A 26,950-nucleotide genomic window follows, 5' to 3' on the forward strand; every position below is an offset into this window, starting at 1 on the left:
TTTCTTTGGATCTCAGGATGATCTTATTTGTAACTGTTAGAATATTTGAAATGTTGAAATGTTAGTGGAGAGTTTTCCCCTTTTTTCTTTTCCCTCCCTCCCTCCCTCCTTCCCTGCCTTAATTGGTTCTTTGAGAATTCTGCACGATTGAGTTTTGACATATTCACTCCTTTCCTCCCTTTCCATGCCCACTCCCCTTCCCAAACAACCCAACTTTTTTCCCTCCCCACCAAGTCTAATTTGGTTTGCCTCTATAGTCATGGGTGTATGACCTGTTGATTGGTGGCTAGTGACAACGCTTAGGGGAAATTGATTCCCCTCTCTTAGAAGCTGCTAGGAGTGGGACTTCACGTTCACCTCCCCTCCCCATGCTGGGATTTTGTGCTAGCTTGAGCTTGCACTGGGCTTAATGAGTGCGGTGACAGCTACTGTGAGTTCGTGTGAGCTGCTTGCCTGTGTCTGACGACACTGTTTCCTTGTGCTCACTTACCACCTCAGGCTCTTAGTCTTTCTACTTGTTCCTCTGAAGTGATCCCTGAGCCTTGGGAGCAGATGTCTTTTAGGGCTGAACATTGTGTAGTCTCTTATTCTCTGCACCTGGGTCACTTGTGGGTCTCTGTGTTAATCACCATCTACTGCAGATAGAAGCTTCTCTGATGAGGGATGAGAGATGCATTAATGTATAGGCGTAACAATATGTTATCAGGAGTTCGTTTAATACTTTGTTCATTTAGCAGAATAATAGTGGTGGGTTCTCCCCCAGTGCCTGTGAGCAGCCACAATTTCTTAACCCACAGTAGTGGTGCCAGGTACGGGTTTCATCTTATGAAGCAGGACTTAAATCCAGTTAGAAAGTGGTTTATTACTCCTATAATGTCCTTGCCAGACTTGTTATTGTTGTTTGAAAGGCTCACAGCTGGTAAGATTGATGACTACTTTTCTGTTCCAGTAGCATTCATAGTACCTTCTGGAATTATGAAAGCTAACTAGTAGTGATGAAATGTCCAGATTAATACCAACTTAATATCTCCATGTTCTGTGGTTCATCAGCAATAGAGTCTTAGCATCAAGTTCTGGAGGGTAGCCAATAGCATTGGCAATGGTGTTATTTATTTCCATGTCTCATAGTTCAACGTGGATCTTTTTTATAACATTTATTTATTTATTTATTATTTTTTGCATACCAATCCCAGTTCTCCTTTCCTTTCTCCTCCCACTCTCCTCTTCCTCCATCCCACCCCACATCTACTCCTCAGAGAGGGTAAAGCCTCCCTTGGGAAGGCAACTAAGTCTGTCCCATCACCCCCTGTGGCAGGACCAAGTCTCCTCCCCTCCCCCCTGCACCGGGTTCTTTATTTGTTAGCTTGAAGAGTCCAGTAGGGGCATTGTTGTCCTGTTATAGGGACATTCTCATTCTCCCCTCCCCCACCCGCCTCTCTCTCCCCCCCCCCCTCTGCGAGTATGTATTAAGAAGCTTCTACAACAATAGGCTTTCATATGACTTTTTGAAAAGGTTATCTACATTTTTCTCCTCTACCCTGCCCCCTCCACCCATTTCGGTTTAACCCTTCTTGTTCCATTAATCCCTTTTAAATCTTTATACACTTGTTTTCAAGGCTTTAAAGGGGATGTGTATCGGTTGGGGGCAGTAGTTCATTTTTTGTAAGAGTGGTTTTTATATTTAGAAGATGTTTCTTTTCTCAGTTGTAAGCCGTAAAATAATTACAGAGATTCATCTGCCTCTGTCTCCTGAGTTCTGGGAATAAAGGTGTGTGTCACATGGCTGGCCTAAGTTTAGGTTACATTTAATCATGAAAATATTTATTTGCTTGAGGATGACACTAGAACATTTTGTTAATTTTTTAAAATTTAATAATTAATTTTTATGTTCATTAGTGTTTGAACTGCATGTATGTCTGATTAGGGTGTCAGAGGCCCTGGAACTGGAGTTGTGAGCAACCATTTGAGTGCTGGGAATTGAACCCGGGTCCTCTGGAAGGAGCAGCCAGTGCTGTTAACCACTGAGCCATCTCTCCTGCCTTTTATTAAGGTTTTATAAGAGAAAAAAAATATACTTAAATTTATTTGATATGTTTGAGTGTTTTGCTTCCATGAATGTACATGAACTACATGTGTGTGTGGTGCTTGTTGAGGCCAGAAGAGGGCATTGGATCCACTGGAACTGGAGTTTTAGATGCTTGTAAATCTTCATGTGGGTGCTGGGAATTGAACCCAGGTCCTCTACAAGAGCAACTAATGCTGAGCATTCTGCTAGTTCTCTTAGAGGATTTAAAAAAAATTGAAAATGTTTATTTTTGACTTCTTTTTTTTATTTTTTATGATTTATTTATCTTTATTTTATGTGCATTGGTGTGAAGGTGTCAGATCCCCTGGAACTGGATTTTCAGACAGTTGTGAACTGCCGTGTGGGTGCTGGGAATTGAACCTGGGTCCTCTGGAAGAACAATCAGTGCTCTTAATTGCTGAGCCATCTCTCCAGCCCCTATTTTTGACTTATTATAGATGGATTGATTATTCATTTAGTTTTGAAACAGGTCTCAATGGCGCCTAGGCTGGTTTACAGCTACTTGTGTAGCTGAGGAATACCTTGAATTTCTGGTCCTCCTAGCAGATGTTAACTGAAGCTGGTTTGCTGTCCCATACAAAGGGGATTCTGAACTGGAGTCCTGACCAAATTTGTTTACTGATCTAGAGATTCATGCTACAATTTCTTATGACGTCTTTATAGTAGAATTTTTGAAAGTGTGTATCAAAACTCATTTTTGTTTTATTTGGTTTATCAAGTCATTACTTTGACTTTATTATTTTTGTCCAGTGTTGGGGATGGACCCCAGGGTGCCCTGGGTGTGAAGCAAGCACTTGCTATTGAGCTGCACCTCAGTCTTCTGTTGGGACCTTTTGCATAGGAAAGCAGAATGAACCTGGACTCTGTCCAGCACTGCGTGTGTGTATATATATACCTCCCTGTTGTGGGGAATCTCAGGTCTCTATGCAGCTGGTCTCTCCAGTGATGGCACCTGATATGGTTTAAGTGGAAGCAAGGGTTCTTTCTCACTGCGCCATCAATCCTTCCATGCAGATTGATCTTGTGAAGAGTGTGTAGCTTTTCTAGGCACTTAGATAGTCGGCACTAGTCTTATATTCTTTTCTTTCGAGACGGTTATCACTGTGTAGCTCTGGCTGGTGTGTACCACGCTGACCTTGGACTCGCAGAGTTCTGCTTGCTTCTGCCTCCTGAGTGCTGTGGTTAAAGATGGTCATATCTGGTGGTTTTATTTTTTGTTTGTTTGTTTCTTTGTTTTATAAATAATGTTGCCAATTGTTCAGTAATGGTATCCTCCCCTGTTTAGAGATTGGGGGAAAAGATGAGTTTTTAAGTAGTTGGTTCAGCTGTTATCTGCCATTTTTGTTTCGAGTAGTTTGTTAGATGAATCTGGCCCTAGGAATATAGTTAAGTGGTAGTCTTGGATATTCCATGCCCGGGAACCACCCTCTACCGAGGCTGGGATTAATTACTGTGCTCAGTACTGCTGAAGGAGGAGTTTTATGTTAGCTTCTAAATTAGCTGAGTAACATGTTAATAGAACTAAGTATAGTCCATTAAATTGACTTCATACAGCACAGATCTCAGCATTTCCTTGGGGTCTCAACATCCTCCCTTCCCACCTTATTGGTAATGCCACTTTCAGGGTACTTCTCTGTGTGTGGAACTCACAGTCCATTGCTGCTAGCATCGTTTTGCTGTCAAGGCCCCTTTCTCCATAATGTCTCTTGAGTATTCTTCATCTGGTTTGAACCCAGCGTGTCCACTATTGTTTTGTTTTCTCTACACTCCATCCTTCTGTTATTGCACTCACCTGACCACACTCACCCACAACCTTTATAGCAGTTTTCTTACCTGGACCATTCCAAGTTCTTCTCAGTTCATGCCCACGGCCCCACCAGCCTTACATGCTCACACAGTCTGTAATCCCAGTGCTTTCCCCTGGTCAGTGCTTTCTTTCTCCTAAACGACTGTTTACACCTCTGCATCATCTCTTGCACCCGCCCCCCTTTTTTTCCGTTCCAGCTGATGACCTTGTTTCTTGTATACTCAGAATGAAAGCAGAGAGAAAACGTTTCCTGGCCATTTTACATCTGCTCACATCTACGTCTTCTTTTTCTGCTTCCACCCTTGCTTATGTTCCTTCCTTTGGTCAAGAATACTGATTGCTCCACTCTTCCATATCATCCAGCTTGTATTTCTTTGTCTTATTTCCACTGGGTCACTCTAATCATATGTAGATAGTGCTGAAAAATCTCCCATCTTCTAAAAAGCCTTTCTCCACAACGTGTTCATCTCTTTCCTTATTTACTGCTCTAAAAAAGTTGTGTTTCTTGGTTAACAGTTATTGCTTGTCTCTCCCGGCGCCTCACCTGTTCAGTCTGCCATAGCTGCTCTTTTCAAGGTTGTTAGCAGTAGCCTTAGTGGTGGGCTCCCTAGTCAGTTCTCCTTTCTGATTTCAGTGGAGATGGCCGCATTTGGTTTGACTGATAATCCTGTCTTTGAAGCCTTTTTTTCCTTCGCTTTCTGGATAAAACTGTGTGTTTTCAGCTTCTTCTTCTGGTTCCTTTTTTATTGCCCTAGCTTTTTTAAAAAAAAGGCAGTGTTCCCAGGCTCTATGTTTAGACCTCTGATGTATTTATATTTAGACTCTTGTGATCTCATCCTATCTAGTGAGAATTACCATGTATTTCAATCCGAGAATTTTCTCTTTAGTCTGAATCCTTTTCTAACCTCCAGTCTTGTAGATCCATATGCCTACTCAACATTTTTAACTAGATAGCTAATAGGTTTCTCTTGTTTAACAAGCATCACAATTAAACTCATTTTCCTTCCTCGTCTTCCCTAATCATTGTTTCCATTCTAGTCTTCCTCATCTTGCTAAATGTCATCTTTGTCAGTGCCTGTGGCTGAAGACCTAGCAGACCCTCTTGGTATTCCACATTGAATTCAAATAAGGTGTTGTTAAATACATGCATTTTATCTACCTTGAAAGCCATGTTAAGAATAAATGCAGGGCCTCTAGGGATATACAGCTTGGTGGCTGTGCTTGCAAGACCCAGTGCTTGATCCTTTGCAAAAACCAGGCACATGCCACTCAGAAATAAATGCACCCAGCTTGCCATCTTCAAGTCCTGTCACTCTCTAAGCAGCCATTCTCTTCCTGCTTCTCCTGTCTTGTTTCCAGCAGAGCAGCCAGGTCATGTTTTTAAACTGAAAGCCTAGTTATTTTACTTCTATGTTGAAGAGCCTTCAGTAGTGTTCTAGGTTCCTTTGTGTTGCTATGATAACATTTGGACCAGAGGTAACTTGGGAGGAGGAAAGGACTTATTTGGCTTATACTTCCAGGTCATAGTATATCACTGAGGGAAGTCAGTGCAGAAACTCAAGCAGGAGCTGGTAAATGAGCCAGAGTTGCTTTTGGACAGTGCTTTATCACAGTACAGAAGCAATTGCAACAGGTGGCTCTCTATGTTACAGAAAATGAAAACCAGAGTAACTGCAGTGGTTATGAGACCCTCTGTTGTTTATACTGCCCTGAGCTCAAGTTCTAGTTTTTCCTTGGCGGACTCCTCTCTAGTCTTCTTTGAATTCCTTGGCCATAGTAAACAGTTGTGCTGTCTGTGCCCCTAGGGATACAACTTTGTTTCATTTTCTGGAACGCATCTCAGTATCTGGACAGTGGGTGGCTGTGGAAGGTGCTCACATTTGCTAAATAAGAGTGCGTTTCTGTAGCTGAAAGGTTAGTCCTATAAAGAATTAGTGGAAATAAACAAGATACAAGAGGAAAAAGTAAGTTTGAAGCTAGTTATTTTTGATATGAAAGGGAAAACACACTGAGATTTACAAATGGTAAGGGGCAGAAGAAATGAAGAGAAGTAGGACAGAGAAAGACAGAGATGAGAACGTGATCTGGAAGGAGGTGGCAAAACTTAAATGGGTTTGTTTGTTTGTTTGGATTTTATTTATTTATTTTTTTTGAGACAGAGTCTCACACTATGTATGTAGCTCTGGCTATCCTGGAACTCACTGTGTAGACCATGATGGCTTCAAACTCAGAGATCCTCATGCCTCCACCTCTTGAGTGCTAAAATGAAATGAGCCACTACACCTGGCTCACTTTAAACTCTCTGAGGGTACTCACTGCATATTTCGATGTAGTACTTTCTCATCAGGATCGCCAGTCTGCAAATAATGAGACTTATTATTAATTATGAAAGCTTAACCTTAGATTAGACTTGTTCTCAACTAGCTGTTATAACTTAACCCACTATTTTTTTTTAAAATATTTATTTATTTATTATGTACACAATATTCTGTCTGTATGTCTGCAGGCCGGAAGAGGGCAGCAAACCCCATTACAGATGGTTGTGAGCCACCATGTGGTTGCTGGGAATTGAACTCAGGACCTTTGGAAGAGCAGGCAATGCTCTTAACCACTGAGCCATCTCTCCAGCCCCTTAACCCACAATTTTTAATCTACGTTCTTTCATGAAGTTCGTTACCTCATTTCTATGCTGTTGATCCTGCTTCTTCTGCATCTGGCTGGCAACCCTATCTTTCTTCTTCCCAGAGTCTTATCTGTGTAGTTGTTTTATTTCTCCTCCCTCCCTCCCTCCCTCCTTTCCTTCCTCCCTCCCTCCCTCCCTTAACTCTTTGGGGGGCCTGCCACTCAGCTCCCAAATAAATACACAGATGGAGATTTATTACTTACAAATGCCCAATCTTAGGTTAGCTTTTCTCCTAGCTAGTTTTTCTTAAATTCTTCTGTTTACTTTTTACCTCTGGGCTTTTACCTTTCTCTTTCTGTATAGCTTTTCTTTCCTTCTTATTCCATGTCTGGCTGTGTTGCTGGGTGGCTGACCCTTGGCACAGCCTCCCCTCTCCTCTTTTTCTTGATTCTCTCATGGTCTTTTCCTTCTGTTTATTCTCTGTCCCCACCAGCCTCACCTATCCCTCTCCTGCCTAGCTATTGGTCGTTCAGCTCCTTATTAGAGCAATCAGGTGTTTTAGACAGGCAAAGTAACACAGCTTCAGAGTTAAACACAACATAAAATAATACAACACATCTTTGCATCTTTAAACAAATATTCCACAGCATAAACAAATGTAACATATCTTCAACTAATATTCCACAGCTTCTCTGTCCCCAGAAGTCCCATCTAACTTCTTCCTGCCTAGCTATTGTCCATTAGGCTCTTTATTAACCAATCAGCAGGTGCTTTGGCAAAGACACATCTTCACAGTGTAAACAAATAATTCTGCGACATTTGTCCTTCTTTTTTCCCCTTTGTTTTGTTTTTTGAGACAGATCTTTTTCTGTGTAGCCTTGGCTGTCCTGGAATTTCCTTTGTAGATCAGGTTGGTCTTAAACTCAGATCTGCCTGCCTCTCCTTCCCAAGTGCTGGGCTCAAGGGCGTGCACCAGCACTGCCCTTAATTCAAGATGCAGTTCTTGAAGGCTGAGTGTTGGTGACTTACACAGACTTACACATTCCAGCTTTGACTATGTTGTACTATGCTTTTTACCAGAGCTGTGGGCTGAAATGAGATTGAAAGCCAATAAATACATCACCATTTTTCTACTTTTTGGTAAACTTTTGTTAAAGAAAAGCAATTGCAGTCACTTATATAACCTTGGCAGTAGTCTTTTGTATGTTCGTGTGTGTAACCCTGAGGTTACCCTCTAGATGTTGTTCCTTGAGCTTCCTTCCACTCCCTCCTGTTTGAGACAGTCTTACTGGAACCTGGGCTTTGCAGATTCACCCAGGTTGGCTGTTTCTGCAGTCCCTGTTCTGGGATTATAGGTGTGTGTTACTGCATGGATTTTATGAGTGCTGGGGATTGATGCAGAACATTTTACTGGACTACCTCACCAAGTCCCTTCTTGCAGTATTGTTACCATTTCTTGTCAAAAGCTCAGGCAGTTCTCAGAGTTTTAGGGGGTAATTTCAGTGCACAGAAGTTGAGTTGATGACTATACGTGTCAGACGGCACTTCCTGTTTACTCCTCTCTCAAAAGCAGAGTGGGGACGTGAGGGCGGAGTGGTGGTGTGCCACCACATAAAAGTCCTGTGTTTTCATGGTGTATTAGCTGCTAGTTACAGTAATGTATGTGACTTTTGAGTAGTATGTAATGTATGGATGTACATATTTGTGTTCTTAAATGAAAAATGCTGGGATGTCTGTGAGTGCTTTCTTTTTTGGACTGCTGGAGACTAGCATTTGCATGGCAGTTACCCTACTGAGCTATATCGACAGTCTCTGAAATGCATTTTAAACTGCAACTTAAGTTTAGTGAGAAAAGAGGATGCCAGTGGAGTTAATTACATGTCAATTTTCAGTGTTCTGCTGAGACAAGAAATCTTACTAAAGCTATAGGCATCATTTTCTGTTGAGCAAAGCAACTTTTTAGGTAAAAGTTTGAAATAGGTGGCTTAGAAATTCTTGAATGAATTATTGCGCAAATATAAATTCTCTATTAACTAATTTAAACATTTTTGTATTTTTAATTTAATATGTAATAACTTATATTTTCACTTATTTGTTTTGGAACTAGTATGTGGTCATAATCTAGATTTGATTTTCATAACCATGTGAGGTATAACTCGTTGTTTCCCTCCCGCCAGTTTCTGAATATTTACTGAGGCTTAATGTTAATAACAAGCTGTTTGGCCTGTTAGCTCAGGCTTATTATTAACTAGCTCTTACAGCGTAAATTAACCCATTTCTAGTATTTTATATTTTACCATGAAGCTCATAAAATATTACCTCACAGCTTCCGTGGTAGCTGCTGGTGACTCTCCAACTCTGCCTTCTTTTCCCCTTTATCTTTGCTTGGATTTCCCACCTGGCTCTATTCTGCCTGGCTATTAGCCAAAATGTCACCACCGTAAAAGGCATTGTTTTTTATTCAATGAGAGAGGATCTGTTGGATAAGGGTAAAGCTGCAGGTAAAGTTGTGTTAGACTGGTGCGGTGCTGAGGCAGGAACATCAAGAGTATGGGGAAGGAGGGGAGTCCGGGTCACCTTGGAGGGGCTGGGTAGGGTTCAAAGTGTATTTCATGGTGTGGAGATGTGGATCAAATGTCTCCCTGGAGCTGGGTGGTGGTGGTGCACGCCTTTAATCCCAGCACTTGGGATGCAGAGGCAGGTGGATTTCTGTAACTTCGAGACCAGCCTGGTCTACAGAGCTAGTTCCAGGACAGGCTACAAAACCACAGAGAAACCCTGTCTTGGGGGGAAAAAGAGTCTTCCTGGCCTCACCGTAGTGGACTTGTGCTTGGCCATCCCTGGAGTGTCCACTGTGTATTTCTGTGGGTTCAATAGTGACGATAAGGAAAAAAGAATTGCCAGACTTGCTTTTATGGAACGAGATAGGAGTCAGTCCCTGTTATGTGTCCAGGGACTTGAGAACATTAAAAAAACATTTTCCTGACTCATAGAAGAACTCTCAGCTATGGTCCACTACTATTCCATAGTATGCAAATATTCTGTAATACTGAATGAAAATGAAGGAAAACCTTAAAAAAGAGAATGGGGGCAGTGTAGGCTATGTAGAGAGACCCTGTCTCAGGGTTCTCATGTTCTTTCTCTTCTCTTCTGTCTTGTGTTTATGGAGAGTAGATTGTGACTAACACCTCAAGACAAGAATTAACCTCTAAAAAGCTTTTTTTCCCCCCCCAGAGGGTGACTTTGAACTCCCTATGTAGTGGCTGATCTTGAGCTTCTGGTTCTCCTGCCTTCACTTAGCCAAGTGCTAGGACATCAGGCCTGGCTAGTAGTGTTATTTTTTCTTCTTAAGGACACTCTTATTATCACACACTGGCTTGATTATATTATGTTGTCTAACAAAAACTATGATTCCATATACAGTAGGATTACTTTAATAATAGCCCTAGGATAAAATAAAGGTTGTAAGATAAACTCATACGTTTTTGTCTGCCTCAAGTCTGGTGTTGCCTTAATGTTAAAATAATTATAGTTGGCCTTTGAGATGGCTTAATAGGCAAAAGTGCTTACTGCCAAGCTGACAACCTGAGTTCAATTCCTAGGACTCACAGAGTGGAAGGAGAGCACCATCTCCCACAAAGTGCCCTCCAGTTTCCACATTTTCATCATGGTGTATATGTGTGTCCATATAATAAGTAAATAAATGTGACAAAAAAGGTAATTCTAGAAGACCCCTCCCCCCCCCACACACCTCCTGTGCTGGGGATCAGACTCTGGCAGGGTCCTGTGCTTGCTAGGCAAGCACTCTACCATTGAGTCATCCATTTCAGACTCAGAGATGTAGTCAAAGACCTATAAGTCTGTATTGGAATGCAATTCTCTGCTGTTGACAGTTTCATTAGTTACTGCTATACTTTTTATGTCAGGAGTTCTTAGCATGTAGGAATTGTTACATTAGAGTTTGACTTGTTTTTTTCTTTTATACATGTAGAAGTACCTGTGGGAGAGTCGTCACTGGTGTGTGTGTGTGTGTGTGTGTGTGTGCGTGTGTGCGTGTGTGTGCGCGCGCGCGTTCTCAGGAAACCACTGTTCCAATCTTGCCAACATCTTGAAGATGTTTGCATGTTTAAGTAGCAGTGGTTACAGCTATACAAGAACCCTTAGGGTTGTACGATTTAAATGACCAGTCTTTTACCAGCGTGATTGATTACTTGGGATGGACTGCTAATTTCTTGCTCCTGTTTTATTCTTCCTAACCATCTTTTTCTGTGTTGCACTACAGCCTGTCCACAGTCCTGCAGTCTTTGTCTCCTCTGTAGCCGTTTTCTCACTCTCGTGCTACTTCCTTGGTTGTACAGATGTTGCTCAAACTATCTCTTATGTGGTAAAGAAGAATACAAAGTGTTGTTAATGTGGCTTTTTCTACTGAGAAATAGTGCATTTCTTGTCTGTAGTAGGGACTGACAGTCCCGTGAGAATGTCCCTAGAAATACGACATGTTTGTGAACACATGTGCAATTGTCTTTTGGAAGGCACAGACAACTAACTAGCTAAATTTAAGAAAAATGTTGGGAATTATTCCATACTTCTTGATGCTTAAAATACTGCTGTTTTTTTTAAAGTTTAAATTGAGAGTGAATTTTGGCCTGTTATTTTTTAAAATTGCCCTTACATACTCCTTGACAATTTTGTACATTAAAAACAATACATCTTGATCACATGTTCCCCGTCTTTTTTCATGTCCTCTCCTTTTTGTGATAATAACCCACTGAGTCCTGTTAGTGTTGCTCCGTGGGTGCTCACTGGCCTTGTTGAGGTAACCACAGACACAGTGAGTTCTTGACTGCGATGGAAGACGGTATTTCACAGCACGCCTCCCCTCCTCCAGCTCTTACATTCTTCGATGTTCTATGAGTCTTTCAACTAGTAGGATCAGGACGTGTGCACACGCATGCATCTGTGTTGTATTCCTTGGAAATCACTGTCCCTTTTACATTTATTTGATGAATACTAGCCTTGTTTTTGTGAAAGTGGTATATACTATATAGAGAGCAGTGCTTCTCAACCTTCCTAACGCTGTGACCCATTCAGTTCCTCATGTTTGTGGTGGTCCCCAACCATAAAATTATTTCATTGCTACTTCATAACTGTAATTTTGCTACTGTTATGAATTGTGATGTAAATACCTATCTGATATGCGACCCCTGTGAAAGGGTTCTTTGGCCCCCAAGGGATCTCAACTCACAAGTTGAAAACCCCTGGTATAGAGGCTTTTCATCAGTGGCACAACAAGTGCTAGAACGGCTACTGAAGGGCAGCTGTTTTCAGCCAATGAGCTTGGGAGGTGCTGGGACGTGGCATGGCAAGTCCTCTTACCCTTGGTGGTTTCCATTTTGTTTTCAGTTAAGAAAGGGTAATAGGTTTCTTGGGAATGAGGTGACACCCAGTGCACTTGGCTTGTGGAAGATGTTAATAACATTCCATTTCCTTTCTGTTGTACCTATTGTGTTAAAATGTCTTGGGAGTTCTTGAAAGTTCACTGGGGTCAGGAAACTAGAAGCATGTGAAATTTAGGTGAGCTCCTACGTATTGTGATGACTGTTTAATCTCCCTGATAATGAGAGTGGGTCTTGTGACTTAAAAAGTATCTGACTTTGGCCTGGTGGTGGTGGCACATGCTGTCTCTAATCCCAATACTGTAGAGGCACAGGCGACTGGATCTCTTGAGGTTGAGGCCACCCTGGTCTACAGAGAGTTCTTGAACAGCCAGGGCAATACAGGGAAACCCTGTCCCCCAAAACATAAAAAAAAAGTATCTGATGTCAAGCTGGGCATGGTGGTGCAAACCTTTAATCCCAGTACTCAGGAGGCAGAAGCAAGTGGGTCTCTAAATTTCAGGTTAGCCTAGTGTACCGAATGAGTTCCAGGACAGCCAGGGCTACAGTGTTGTGGGAATTTAGTCTGACAGTCAATTGTATTGGGGTGTCTTGGTCCAATGGGCATGGTCTTTTCTGGTGGTACGTGGCCCAGATACCCCAATAAAAGGCAGGGGTTGTGGGGAGGACTCTTGCTCTTGGACTGTGGAGGGTCACTGTCAGTGGTGGCTTGGTGACATTCCCCGTACCTCCATGATCTACTGTGGGAATGAGAGGATCGGCAGCTGAAGCAGCAGCAACGGTTAGGGCTTCGTTCTGTGTTGTGAGTATACTTTTTATTGTGCGCCTGTTTAATAAGCCAGACTTAATCTCGAGTTCATTCCCACATTACCTGGCACCCCACGTGGGGCTCAAATCCACAGTCCTGAGATTCAAAGCTGTGCTGCTGGTCATAGACAGGTATAGAACACACAGTTATATAAGGTGCATAACAATTGCTAACATAAACTATATATTTATATAGCTATAAATGTATACTTTTCATCATGAGGAGTATTCCTTCTGCTTATATGTAAAACATGTAAAGCGTAAAAGAGCTTCAGGTAGGTTCTCAGATTCCAGAAGGCATTGTTTTCATCAGAACTGACAGCTGTGTGCGTGTTGTTGCTCCTAAAGACCCTCAGAGGGAGACTGTGCAGACCCTGCTCACCATCCTGTAGTCCTAATACTTGGTGGCAAAGCAGGAAGATTGCTGAGACCCCGACTTGGGCTGCATAGTGAGACCATGTCTCAAAAACAACAAAGATAGCCCAGTATGTTTTTTAAATTCACATTTATCTGCTTGTTTGTTTGCTTATGTATATGTGTGTGCACTCATACATGTGGATGTCAGAGGATACTTGTAGAAGTCATTCTCTTCTTTCACCATGTGGATTCCTGGAATGGAACTTGAGTCAAATGCCCAGCCCCACTTAGCTGTTTCATTGGTCTGGTCTCTGTGTGTGTATGTGTACCTTTTTTTTTTCCCGCCCTGGGACAGGGTTTCTCTGTGTAGCCCTGGCTATTCTGAAATTCACTCTGTAGGGTAGGCTGGCCTCGAACTCCAAGATCTGTCTGTCTCTGTCTCTGCCTCCTGAGTGCTGGGACTAAAGGTGTACACCCTTACACTTGGCCTACTTTTTTAAACTTTTAATTGAAATAGAATTATATCACTCCTCCTTCCCTCCAGTACCTCTTAGCTACTCTTATTCAACCCCTCCCACTTTCAAGTTGATTGCCCCTTTTTATTATTGTTACACACACACGCGTGCACACACACAAACCAACAACAAATAGCAACAAAAAAAATCACCTTTGAGGCTGTTTTTATGTGTATGGTTTCAAAGCTGACTAATAACTTCAAAATTTCCCCCTTACGCTTAAGCTGACCATTGATATTGCCAGTGTTTTCATCTTGTTTATGTAGCCATTTCTGGGAGAGACTGTTTCACAGCCGACTTCCTTGTATTCTGACTCTTACATAAGCTTCCCACCTTCTCTTCCCTGATATTCTGAGCCATAGAGGTGGGAGCGGTGACAGAGAGTACCCATTAGGGCTGGGTTACTCATGGTCTCTGGATTGTGCTCATTTGTGGTTCTCTGTGATGTTCTCTCCTTGCTGTAGAGAGGCCTCTTTGATGAGGGGCGGTCACTACACCTACCCAGGAAAGGAGGCTCTTGCTCAAAGAAGCTTTGCAGGTGAAGGGACTGGTGGTCTGCACAGGACACCCCAAGGTCAAGTTCTCAGCACAAAGCAGATTTATTTGTCCCAAAGGGACAGAGGTCAGGGAATAAGAGACAAAGACAGGAGTTAGACGACAAGTAGGGGGGGAAGGGAACAAGGGAGAGGAGGAAAGTATTTGTCCAAGGTGTGTGTGGGGGGGGGGGCAGGCAGGACACAAAGGACTGCCTCAGGATAGAGAGGAGACACACGTGGCCCATAGGCGAATGGCAGTTTATAAAGGTAAAAGGGGAAACCCATGTTAGGGTGAGGTGTGTAATTCTGGTTGGGCATATTTATTAGGGCAACCAAAAGGGGCTTTTGATTTCTGCACTTTAATACTTTGATATCTAGACCTTGGTAGTCAGCCTCAGGAGGAGGAAGTGGCCAGATATGGGGGATAGACCTTGGTTGCTAGTTTTAGGGATGTAATCTAATGGTTTTTAACAAGTCAGGGGGAGGAAGGCAAGGCTGCCAGAGCCATGTTTGCCATGCTTGGGCTGGCTAGAGACCCTTCAGCAGGTCTTGTATTTATATTTTTAAACATCCTTTTAGGTTCTGGAGAGGTGTCTCAGCTGTTAAGAGCACTGGCTCCTCTTCCAGAGTTCCTGGGTTCAATTCTCAGCACTCTTATGGCTGCTCCCAACCATTTATAACTGTAGTCCTGTGGGATGCAGTGCTCTCTTCTGATATGCAGACCACATGGAGACAAGATGCCCATATACATAAAACTAGAAATATCTCTCTATACAGTGATTTTTACTATTTTTTTATGTTTAGGTATATAAATATTGTTGTGAAGGCTGGGTGTGTAGCTTAGTTGATACAGTGTTTGCCAAGTATGCACAAAGTTGGGTTCCCAGCACAGCATAGAACCACATATCCATGAGGATCAGAAGAAATTCAGGGACATCCTTCTGATACATGACAAGTTTGAGGCTAGCCTGAGCTACAAAAGACCCTATCTCAAAAGTGACAAATTCTGCCGTGTTATGATTGCCTGCAGTACTCAGGACTGTAACATGACTACAGCTTTGTAGACAAGCAGCTAGTGTAGTAAGCATCTCATTGAGGTTCGTGTAACTATGCTATGAAATTTGTACGATAGTCTCACCCATAGGGGTTGCTCAGACTCTTTTTGTGGGCAGGTAGTGCATGCCTGGCCAAGGTTTTGTGTGGATATGCTTCATTTATCTTTGTGTGTGCGCCTGTACCTTAGGATGGATTTGTAAGATACTCATTTGTGTGCCACCTCTTATACTTCTGACGTGCTAGACTGTTGACCAAATGACTGCTTCGTTGCCAGTCCACTAACAATGTAGAACCTTTTGTAACTGGGTATTTTACATATGTATGTATGTGTTAAGGCATAGATACATGTACTATATAGCTCTACTTAATTTCTTTTTATGAGTGCATAATATTCTGTTGCAGAGGTGTGTCATATTTTGTTTAATCTTAGAGTTTTCTATGGTTAGTGAAATACTTTTTGATAGAGAAATGGTTAAGTGTAGCTTCATGTACTTACATCCCACTGGGAATTTATTTATTTTTTAGATTAAATTAGAAAAACTTCTTTATTTTTTAACTTCTGGGCCCTTACTATTTAGCCCAGGAAGCTATCAAATTTTGATGTTCTTGCTTCAGCCTTACATGCTGCTGGGGATGTAGGTATGTGCTGGTCATATTCAGCATTTCTTTAGCAGTTTAGATTGACCAGAGAGAATGATGATCAGTGCAGTAGCTGATTGGGATTGTTCATGTGTAGCCATTGGGTGAGTAGTCTGGAGCCTGGAGATTATTGAGTTTTTAAACATTTCTGTACTTTTCAGAGGAAAAAGAACATTTTATTTATTTGGGTTTTTTTGTTTTGTTTCTGAGACCGGTCTAACAGTGTAGATCAAATTGGCATCAAAACTCCTGATTGTTGCTCCAGCCTCCGGGTGCTGGGTTTACACATGTATGTGTCACCAAGAAATTTGTAAAAACAACAACCAGTTGTCTCTTTATGTTAACAGACATATATTCAACTTAGAAAAACAGGATCACACAGTCTTAAGGAGTGTTAGTATTTTACATCAGTTCTTTTCATGGCATGCATTATACATAAACTAATTCCAGATCACATTTGACAGAACTTTGTTGTCTTGTTTTTTGAGTTAGTCCAAGTGTTGGAGTTTCAGGCATGTGTCACCATGCTAGGTATAAGGGAACCTTTAATTCTTCACACTGACCTCGCAAATTTAATTGATAATACTAAATCTTGCTTTTAGGCTTCTAAGATGGGATGAAGGGATAAATACAGGCAGTGCCTGTTTTAAACTTAACAGACTCCAACCATAGCTTTCAGAGTTCCTTCTGTGAAACAAACTCCAGTCCCTGTTTCAGAGAGGCCATTAATATAGGACATTTGGTGGTGATAAAATTTTTGGATAGGTGGAGACAGGAGGATCAGGATTCAGGGTCATTCTCAAGGTGTACAGATTGGGGGACCAGGAGTTTCAGGCTGTCAGGACCTTGTGAAACTGTCTTAGTGTCCCCAGCTCCCCGCAAAAGGTAACGGGTGGTCTGGAAGAGTTAGAATCGAGGTCGCTTTTGAGTTAATATATTCAAGAAGACAGGCCATAGTTGTGTCCTGGAGGTCAGGAAGTTGAAACTGGCAGGTGGCTGTAAGAGCTGAGTCTGCTGCTGGTGGCAGCAGCTCTAAACACTCTGCGGATCCTCCCACTCACAGGCTCACTTCTGCTCCTACCTCTAAGGAGCTGCTTAGGCAGAGCCCTGTTTACGTTCCACTTGTTAACTATGAGAAATAATCTGAAAAATGTAGGGGATTTAAAAAAAAAATTTTCTGCCCCTGAAGTACAGGAGGGAATGTCTAGGAGAATGTGAATATCCTTCTGTCATTTTATTTGATCACATGGATTTGCATGTCGTATATTTTGAAGGTGGTAATATTAAAAACTTTTCAACTTTGATTTGATATGTTCTGAAATGTTATATTAAACGTGAACAATTAATTTTGTTTACATAAAGTGGTTTGTCAGACCTCATGTTTTCAGTTGGAAATAAGCAAGCATTTGTAAAAACCTTTCATAGTGTGTTTCCTGTCTGTAGTGAATGGTTGAAGTATGGCAGTGGATGTAACTATAAATCTTTATTTTTGTGTTTTACTGCTTGGTTTTTATAGAGTTGGAATTAATGCATACTTTAAATGTACTGTTTGGTTTTGTAACTTGGTTGCAGACTTGTGTGTGTGTTGCAGGTGTGTATGTGCCACAGCTTGTATATATAGGTGAGAGGATAATCTTGGGTATCACTCCTCTTTCTGTCTTGTTTGAGACAGGGTCTCTTGTTCACAGGCTGACTGCCTTGTGAGTTTTCTTGAGCTTCTGTCTCTGTAGGAGCATTGCGATCAGAGATGTACTACCATTCTTGGCTTTACATGGGTACTGGGGATTGGAACTTATGTCTTCATGCTTGTGCAAGGACTTTTCTTGCTGAGCCATCTCCACATGCTATGCATTTTTTTTAAGATTCAGTTTATCTTTATTTATTTTGCTGAAATGAGATAGGTTGGGATAATATTCAAAAATAATGTGTGACAGGTCAGTCATGGTAGCATATACCTTTAATACTCTGAGGCAGAGGCATGTGGTTTTCTGAGTTTGAGGCCAGCCTTGTCTATGTAGCAAGTTCTAGGACAGTCAGAAATATACAGAGAAACACTGTCTCAGGGGGGAAAGAAAGATGGGTGGTAGTGGCGCCCGCCACCTTTTATCACAGCACTCAGGGGGCAAAGGCAGGTGGATGTCTGTGAATTCAGGCCAGCTTGGTCTACAGAGTGAGCTCCAGGATAGCCAGGGCTACACAGAGAAACCCTGTCTCTGCCCCTTGTCTCTCCTCTTTCAATAAACCTCCTATGTGAGCCTTGTTGCATGGCATGACTTTTCTTCATGGCGATGTTAAATCAATTACAACAGTATGTATATGTGTATGTTTGCTTGTCATAGGAAAGAGCAGTTTTGAGTGTGTCATAGCATGCATGTGGAGGTCAGAGGACAATTTACAAAGGGTTCTGTTCTTCTACCAAGTAGGTTCTGGGGATGTAACTCAGATTGTCAGGTTTGGTGGCAATCACATTGTAAAAATAACTAAGGGAGATCTTGGTGGTGTCTGGCCTTGAACAACAAAGCAGAAAGGTAGGAGTGAAGAAAGATGCCCTTGTTTTTTGCTTGGGAAATAAGTAGAAGAGAAAAAATGGAATAAAATAAGATTAACGGAATTGAGGTGGGAAAGTGGTAAGGAAAAAGTGGAGTTAAGCTGAGGGTAGAGGTCACACTTCTTGGTGGAGATGTGCTACTTGTGGTAGGTTGTATGATTCAGACTGAAGGGCACCAGGGCTGAGGAGCTTTGGGTTGGGAGTGTGGGTTTATCAACATATGTGTGCTTAGTGAGCTCAGCTGATGGAAACAAGCCAAGGAGCCTTATGGAGTGAAAGACAGAACTCAGAAGTCCAGGACTAATGTGCAAGCAAGTAAAAATCTGCCCAAATTATGTGATCTGAAGACGGAAAACTGCCCTCAGCAAGCTCCATTCACCTTGTCACAAGTAACATGAAGGGGCTGGCTTGTTGGGGTTTTCTGTCTGCCCAGTACCCCACAGCCGGCAAACCCCAAAGAAAATCACACAGAGATCTCTTTAAGTTATAAAGCTGATTGGCCCATTAGCTCAGGCTACTTATTAACTCTTGTAGCTTATATTAACCCATTGTTCTTATCTATGTTAGCCACATGGTTTGGTACCTTTCTCAGCAGGGCAGCTTACATCTTGCTTCTTTGGAGTCTGGGCAGGTGTGGGAGGAATCAACTTCCTTCTTCCCAGAATTCTCCTGTTCTCATTGCATCATTTCTACTTCCTGTCTGGTTTTCCCACCTATACTTCCTGCCTGGCCAATCGGCGTTTATTTAAAACATGATTGACAGCATACAGACAATTCTCCCTCATCACTTCACTTCCCCCTCTTTTTTTATTTTTATTTAAAAAGAAAAAAAACAACAACAAAAGGAAAATATCCATAGTCCATTTTTTTGGGAATGTGGACGAAGTATTCCAGGCTACTTCCAGCTGGTTGGGGGTGCTGATAATATTATGGGGACCTAAAGAAAATTTAGAGTTATTATCAAGTCCTGACTGAAGTATCCTGGCTCCAGGTGGCCACACCCAAGCCAGATGTGATTGGCTGAGCTTCCCCATCAGTCACAGTGCCTGAAATCCCAACTGGTATTATTATTTGTATTAAACAGTGTCTTCTAGGAGTCCCTGTTAAAATGTAGTTATCTCTGAAGGACTAATTTTTTAATGTTATTGTGATGGTCATATATTTACATCGCTAACCTTTATTTTAGAATTCGGATAGAAATATAAGAAAGATTAAATTTGGAAAACATGACACTGTCCTGAAACATGAGATTAAAGAGAAATCTTACACTTGGAGCCTGGGTTGAAAATGGGTAATGGTGTGTTGGAGGAGCAAAAGGATGCTGTTACCAAAAAGGGAATGTGAGAGAACTGGGGAGGCGGGATACTTTAAAGTCCAACTCTTGGAAGGCAAGAGGATACAGAGTTTCCAGCTAGTCTGTTTAGTGAGGCACTGATCAACAGAAGGAGGAGGTGAAAGAACATGTTGAAAACAAAATATAAAAAAATATCTGAAGGCATTTCATTCAGTTTTAAACAAGGATGACCATGTAATTTATAATTTTACTAGAATTTTGGTATAATTTGTTATTTGAACTGGATATCCTGAGATAGAGATAGGAACGACTGAAAATCATCATAAATTGGGACCACGGTGGATGGTCCTTATACAAGCTTATAATAAATCTATTTCATTAGTAACATAATGAAATATTTTAATTTTTAGTTGTTGTGTGTCAAGCATTATACTGAGCTAATGGCATTGTATTCATTTTATAGTTAATGAAACCAAACGTGTGTGTATGTGTGTGTGTAAAATAACTTGTTTACAATTCTTCTGGTGGTCAAAACTGGAAATTATGTTTATTTGACTATTGATACAGTCTAGGTCAACTGTAGTTCAGGCTGACATAAAATTCTTCTTTTCTGTTTGTGTTCCACATTGTTGGGGTTGTGTCTGTGGATCATCACACCTGGCTCTAGCTCACTGGTAATACTATATTGTACTACAGTTGCTGTGCCTGTGCTATGTATTTTAAAATGTCCTGACTTTAGACTGTTTAAACAGCTGATAACGTGATATAACATCACATGGTTTGATTTGATAATTACATTCTAGAGTCTTTGTGCCAGACCATGTCATAAGCATTTCACAGATACTAGCCTAATTTAAACCCTAATAATTTTATGGATTGTTTTCATTTTGTAGTTCAGCAAATTGAGGCTTGGAGAGGGTATGTAGGTTGCTTAACTTTAGCCCATTTAATAAGTGGTGGAGCTGGAGTTCAGGCTCAAGCAAGACCCTCTTTTCTCAGTGCTGTGTTGTATTTCATACACCCCACAGGTAGTAGTTGTTTCCCTTCATCTGGAAGTCTTCAGACTTTCCTCACAGGTGATGTGGCTTTGCATTCCTACCAGCAGATCACTTTCATAACTCGTCTCTCTTTTGTGCATGATGATCGGACATTTGCATCCTTTCCCATCATGTTTTTGAAACATCAATAATTAGAAGTAGGCCTCCTCTTTTAAAACTTGGCCTTATTTACACTATCCTCACTTGTAATAGATTTTGAACTATAGAAATGATTCCTAGAAGTCTAACCTTTGTCTGTATACTTTGTCAGTAAACCTACTACATCTAGGAATGTGAGCAGCACCACCAGATACAGCAAAATATATCAGGACTGTAGAGTTAACAGTGTATCTCTGCTGCTTGGTTATCCTGATTACTTTTCCCGTAAGCTATTTATGTGAATGGTTATATTTTTTGTAGTTTATTTACAGAGTAAGTAAATAGCAGAGATTCCTTGCTTAAATGTGTCAAACTTAAATGCATTGAAATGATCCAGCTTTCCGTGTAAATCAATGTTGCTACAAATTATCAGTAGGCAGTGAGTTATTTGGTTTTAAGCAGAATAATTGCACATTTAAAAAGTGTTCGGTTTGATAACTTTGCCATACATATATGCCTATGAAGGGATACCACACTTGAGCTACAGGAAATCTGAGACTGGGAACAGACAGTGGACCAGAGCTTGCCTGGGGTGCCCAAGACAGTGGTGTGACCCCAGCACCACAAAAACCACTATAACAAATATAATTGAAAATATCTGTCACCCCAAAAGTTTGCTTTCAGCTGTTTGTAGTCCTTTTCATTGCCTACCCATACCTATTTCCAGGAAATTGATACACCTACTCTTTGTTACTAGAAATTAGTTTTTGATTTTTTCCTGTGTCTCTGTCTGTCTGTCTGTCTCTCTCTCTTTGAGATAGTGTTTCTCCAGTCTTGGCTGTTCTAGATCTCACTCTGTAGACCAGGCTGGCCTCCAATTCACAGAGATCCGCCTTCCTCTGCAACACCTCTGGGTGTTGGGATTAAAGGCGTTTGTCACCATTGCCTGGCTAGTTTCTGTTTTCTAGAATTTATATAAATGGATTTTACAGCATACTTGTGTTTGTGTGTGCATGTTTGCATGTGCATATATGTTTGTTTCCTCACAGTGCTGAAGATAAAACTGTGATTTTTGTGTATGCTTGCCAATTGCTATACCATAGACCTACACACTCAATGTGAGTGGGTTTTCAATGAAGCATAATTGATAATTATTTTTTGATTCATGATGGATATATGGTAAATTATTTTTGCATGAGGTGTGTGTGTGTGTGTGTGTGTGCTTAATCATGTGTGGGTATGTAAAGACCAGAGGTATGCTATCTTCCTTTGACACTATTTTTGTTTGTTTGTTTGTTTCTTTTTTTGAGACAGGGTTTCTCTATGGCTTTGGAGCCTGTTCTGTAGACCAGGCTGGCCTCGAACTCACAGAGATCCACCTGCCTCTGCCTCCCAAGTGCTGGGATTAAAGGCGTGCGCCACCACCGCCCGGCCTCTTCGACACTATTTAAAATTTTTTTACATTTACTTATTTATTGTATGTGTGTATGTATGTGGGTGTATAGATGCATATGTGCGGAGGTCAGAGGGTAGTTTGAGGGAACTGGTTTTCTTCACTGTGAGGATCTCTGAAGTTGAACTTACTCTTACTCAGTGACCCATCGCACTGGCTGCCTCCCTTGTATATTTTGAGGCAGTTTTTCTGTGACCCTGGAGCATGGCGTTTTGACTATTCTGGCTGACCAGCAGACTCCAGAATCCACCTATTTTGGCACCCTCATCACTGGGTCACAGATGTGTGCCACTGCACCCAGCTTTTTATGTTTGTGCAGGGCATCCATACTCAGATCTCTATTCTTGTATGGCAAGCACTTTACCTACTAAGCCATCCCCACAGCCCTAGAGTAGTTCATTCATTGTTGCAACCAGGCATGTTCATGTTGTTTTTTATGTTGTCCTCTGCAAAGTTCACCCTTGAGAACCAGGTAGCTAAGTTACGCACGCACGCACACATGCACAATCTCACACTGTTTTAAGTCAGTTTACAGTTTTGTATTAGGTTGCATTCATAGTTCCCACACGTGTGGTGCATGGCTGTAAGTGCCTCCCCGAGTGAAGGTTATCCTCCTGTTTACCCGTTCACCTATCTACAGGCAGTTGTTGCCTTTTTTTTTCTGTTAAATAAGAAAAAAAACCACTTTAGGCATATTTAAATAAAGCTGAATTTGAGTAAAGAATGATTTTTATGAATTAGGCAATGCTCATAATCATAAAAGATTCAGAGAGTTTTGTCTAACTGGGTATTGAGTCTTTCTATATCTATACAAAAAGGGAAGTAAAGTAAGGTTCGTCTCTTTCTCTACCTTTTGGGTGTGGTCTGGCCTATTGGCAGCATGTGCTTGGCTGAAGTTTGACTTGTGATTGGGTGAGACTCAGCTGTCTGTTCTGCCAGTCAGTTAGGTTTTTTTGTATATTTACATAGCGAGTTAGGTTGCATTTCATTAAAAAATTTTAATATTATAAACTTTCAGTTATAAAAATTTGCAAATAAATAAAAACATCACATGCCAAAATTAACCAAACCCAAACACTATACAACTTAATGTATTTCATAGTGTAGGGACTGAAAGTATAGAGATAGTCTCAAGTCAGTGACTTTCTGCTTCTTTTATCACCTGTTGCAGTAAACTGCTGTGATATTTTACAGATGTCCCCTAGGGATGCAATAGCTGCATTGTATGACACTGGTGGGCTGGGGTTGGTTTTTGGTCTGTGTGTGGTTTTTTGTTTGTTTTGTTTTGTTTTTCAAGATAGGGTTTCTTTGTTTAGTCCTTGCTCTCCTGGAACTCACTTTGTAGACCAGGCTGGCCTCAAACTCAGAGATCCTCTGCCTGTGCCTCCTGAGTGTTGGGATTAAAGGCATGTGCTACCGCTACCTGGCTTGTGCATGTGTGTTAAAGCAGCTACAAAATTAAAAAAAAAAAGACTATGTAATTCAAATTTGTACCAGCAGCATTTGGAGGACACAATTAGTTGTTCTATCTCTGCCATGTTTTTGGTGCTAAGGATTAAGCCTGGAGCATTGTGTACACAAGGCAAGCAAGCCTACCGCAACTTAAACAGCTGAATATACAACTTCAGCAAAGCAGTGGAAACTTAGGGAAGAGTTGCCGTTTGTTTGTATGGCTGGGATTGGAGGATTGACTTGTTCTGGCAGTGCTTTTAGGGAGTGAAGACACTGGATAGTGCTGACATGAGATACGGTGTGGTCCCTGAGATGAGCAATATCGAGAAAGAAGTGATTAGGATTACCAATTGAGCTTGTGCATGCTAGATTTTAGGCTCGTTGTTGCTTAGTGTGTTAAGTGTTTGTTTGTTTGGATGTTTCTCTATGAAAAAATAGCTTAGCTTTGATATGGGCCTGATCACACAGCTACTGATATTCAGAATTAGAACTCAAATCTACAGCTTTCTGACTCAAACCTAATGTATCTATTTTATGTTATTTTATATTCCTAAATCAAGAAAATATGTTTGAGTTTGACAGTAATACAATGTTCCCTGTGAGCTATTAAAAATACATACCAGAGTTTGAAAGCTCAGATGCTTATCGGGTCCAGACAGGTAACTGTGAACTAGGTCACACTGAACTAGGGTAGAGTGGCAGCATCTGTGGAGAGCCAGCCAGAAAGCCCACGCCCATCCAATCTGATAGTGCGCCACGCAGGAGTAGACCTCATGTTGTTTGATTTTATTTTTTTCAAGAGAGCAGAAATCTGAATTTTTCTTGTGAAGTCTTTAGATTTGTCAATGTAGGAACATGTTCTTTAACACAGTGTGTAAGCCAACCTTGTGTGTATCCACTGAAGACTTGTTACCTGGATTCTGCTCAATGGGTCATAAGTTGTATCTTGCATACCATGGAAGCAACGATCAATTTATATGATGAGAAAAGGGTGTAACTTTGTGTAATAAGCATGTTACAGGCATTGAAAAGTAGGTTGTTTGTTTAAACATGGTGCTTAGTGAGTCTAGCATTTGAGTTTAGTTTTCATGTTGTATCATTTAATTATATGGATGGAGGAATTTCTCCCTGCCACTTCTGCCTCCTAATTGCATGCTTTCGTTTGCAGATAGGGCCAGTTTTGAGTGAAACGGGAAAACTAAATGAGAAGAAATCTTCCAGGAGCAACTTCTGCTGCTACTGCATCTGCAGTCCTGTGTGTGTCGTGTGGAACCGTCTTCACTCAGAGATAGCTGAATAAGTGGCCGCATTGTGAGTGGTAAGTCTGGCCACTGATGGCTAGTTATTGAAGTGATCGCCACAAAAGCAGTCTGCTTTCTTTGCGTTCTTAGCACTAGCCATTAATTAGTTTATTTTGTCAGAGTCCAGAGTGTGGTTTTGATCTTCTGGTTAAGCACAGCCGTTCCATTGCCTATGTGACGGTCATGACAGTTGTCATCTCATGGCCATCGTTCAGTTAGTTACAGTACATTCCACATTTTATCAATAAAAGCAGTCGGTAATGGTTGACTACTCTTCAAAGCCATTTTAAAAATCTACTGGAAGCGCTGGTGATTGTGGCGCCTTTAATCCCAGCACTTGGGAGGCAGAGGCAGGTGAATCTGTGTGAATTCAAGGTCAGCCTGGTCTGCAAGAGCTAGTTCTAAGACAGTTAGGATTGTTGCACAGAGAAACCGTGTCTCAAACAACAACAACAACAATGATGAAACAAAACATACAAGCAAACAAACAAACAAAAATCTACTGGAAGCTAGGCATGGTGGTGCATGCCTTTAATTATAGCACTTGGGAGGCATAGGCAGCCTGGTCTATATAATGAGTTCCAGGATAGCCAGGACTATACAGAAGGACTCTGTCTCACACAAAAAACAACAACAACAACAGAAATATGTACATTTTCCTCTATCCAGACTATATTTATCCTCTCTTCATCATGTAATCTAGTACATTAAAAAATAAGGATTGTTGAGGCATGTGTAAAAGATAGCAGCCCCTTCCATCACAGTCTCCGGGTTAAAGAACACACACACCCTTCTGAGAGGAAGGGATGGTGTTTCCCACCACACAGTCAACACTGGTAGGGACAGGGGATTTAAGGGTTCGATAGGTTCTTTTGGCTATTCACTTTAAATAAAATTTAAAAAATACAGTTCTCTAAAATAAAGGGGGAACCTAAAACTTTAAAATCGAGCTTTTAAAAATAAAATCGCATGTACTAAGGGCAAAAACCTATTAGAAAAATCATAAAATTGCTTTAAAATTCTTTTGCAAATGCTGAGTGAACATTTCATGTAGAGCTTGACAGCTGCAAGAAGGGAAGGATCTAGGAAAATCAGTTGTTTAACATGCATTTAGTCTTTTTTTCTTGTGTTCGTGTGTGTTAAATACACTTAGATCACTGATTCGGTTTTGATTAAGACAGATAAAATGCCAGTAATTGTGCACTTTTAGGACTGGGTCTCGTGTCTCTTTCTCTGAAGTGGATGTTGTGTGGTCAAGTCCTCAAGGGAGAGTGTCCCTTCCTCTCTTTTCCTGCTTTCTTCCACTGTAAATGCATCACTGAGGAGCAGACTACTGTACACTCCAAGGGACGTTTCCAGACTGAATTCTTGTCCCTAAAGCAATTGGTGTTCTTAAGTTCTTTGTGCTGCAAGAAGTCTAGTGCCCTACGAACATTGAAAATACTGTTTAATAAAAATCTGGCCTTGGTTTTTACTTTGACTTTGAGTATTTATTCGTTTACATTCAGCTGAAAATAACTAATCTTTGTAGATTTGTGTTAATGTTTCTCATCAGATAGATTAACTCATAAATTGTCTCTCGGAGCAAGGCCAGCAGTTGTTATGAATTTTATTGAGAGAGCCAAAGGGCATGTGTTCCTAATGAAAATGGAGGAGAGTAACCCATCCATAAAATTCTCCAAGCAGCTGTTAGGCCCTCAGTACAATAGCAAAGAGTGAATCCTTTCAGTTTTCCCATTTTTGTTGGTGAAATTATTCTTGGTTGTTGTCACAGAGTGCTGAGTCTTTCTCCCAAGTGTTGTTTCTCAGGTCACGGCCATCGCTCATGACCACACCACTCATTTTACACTCATTTGAAAATAACCTGCTAGACGTTGACGCTGCTGTGCAGTGCTGTCTGTCAGGACTTCTTGCATTGTCTAAGGCTGAGCTGCTGCCTTTGTC

The 26,950-nt window shown here is 41.2% G+C and overlaps 1 protein-coding gene across 4 annotated transcripts in view; it reads left to right on the forward strand.

Annotated features, from left to right (window-relative positions):
* Cdc42se2 (CDC42 small effector 2) overlaps positions 1-26,950 on the forward strand; it is a 69,538-nt gene that overhangs the window by 6,353 nt on the left and 36,235 nt on the right. For 2 of the 4 annotated variants that reach the window (XM_075992600.1, XM_075992602.1), the window contains exon 2: positions 24,874-25,023. The exons of the other annotated variants lie outside the window; for them this stretch is intronic. The gene's annotated coding sequence lies outside the window, so the exon portion shown is untranslated. The remainder of the gene's footprint in view (positions 1-24,873; positions 25,024-26,950) is intronic. 4 annotated transcript variants of the gene reach the window in all.

Source organism: Microtus pennsylvanicus, chromosome 11, assembly GCF_037038515.1.
Source record: "Microtus pennsylvanicus isolate mMicPen1 chromosome 11, mMicPen1.hap1, whole genome shotgun sequence".
Taxonomy (NCBI): Eukaryota; Metazoa; Chordata; class Mammalia; order Rodentia; family Cricetidae; genus Microtus; species Microtus pennsylvanicus.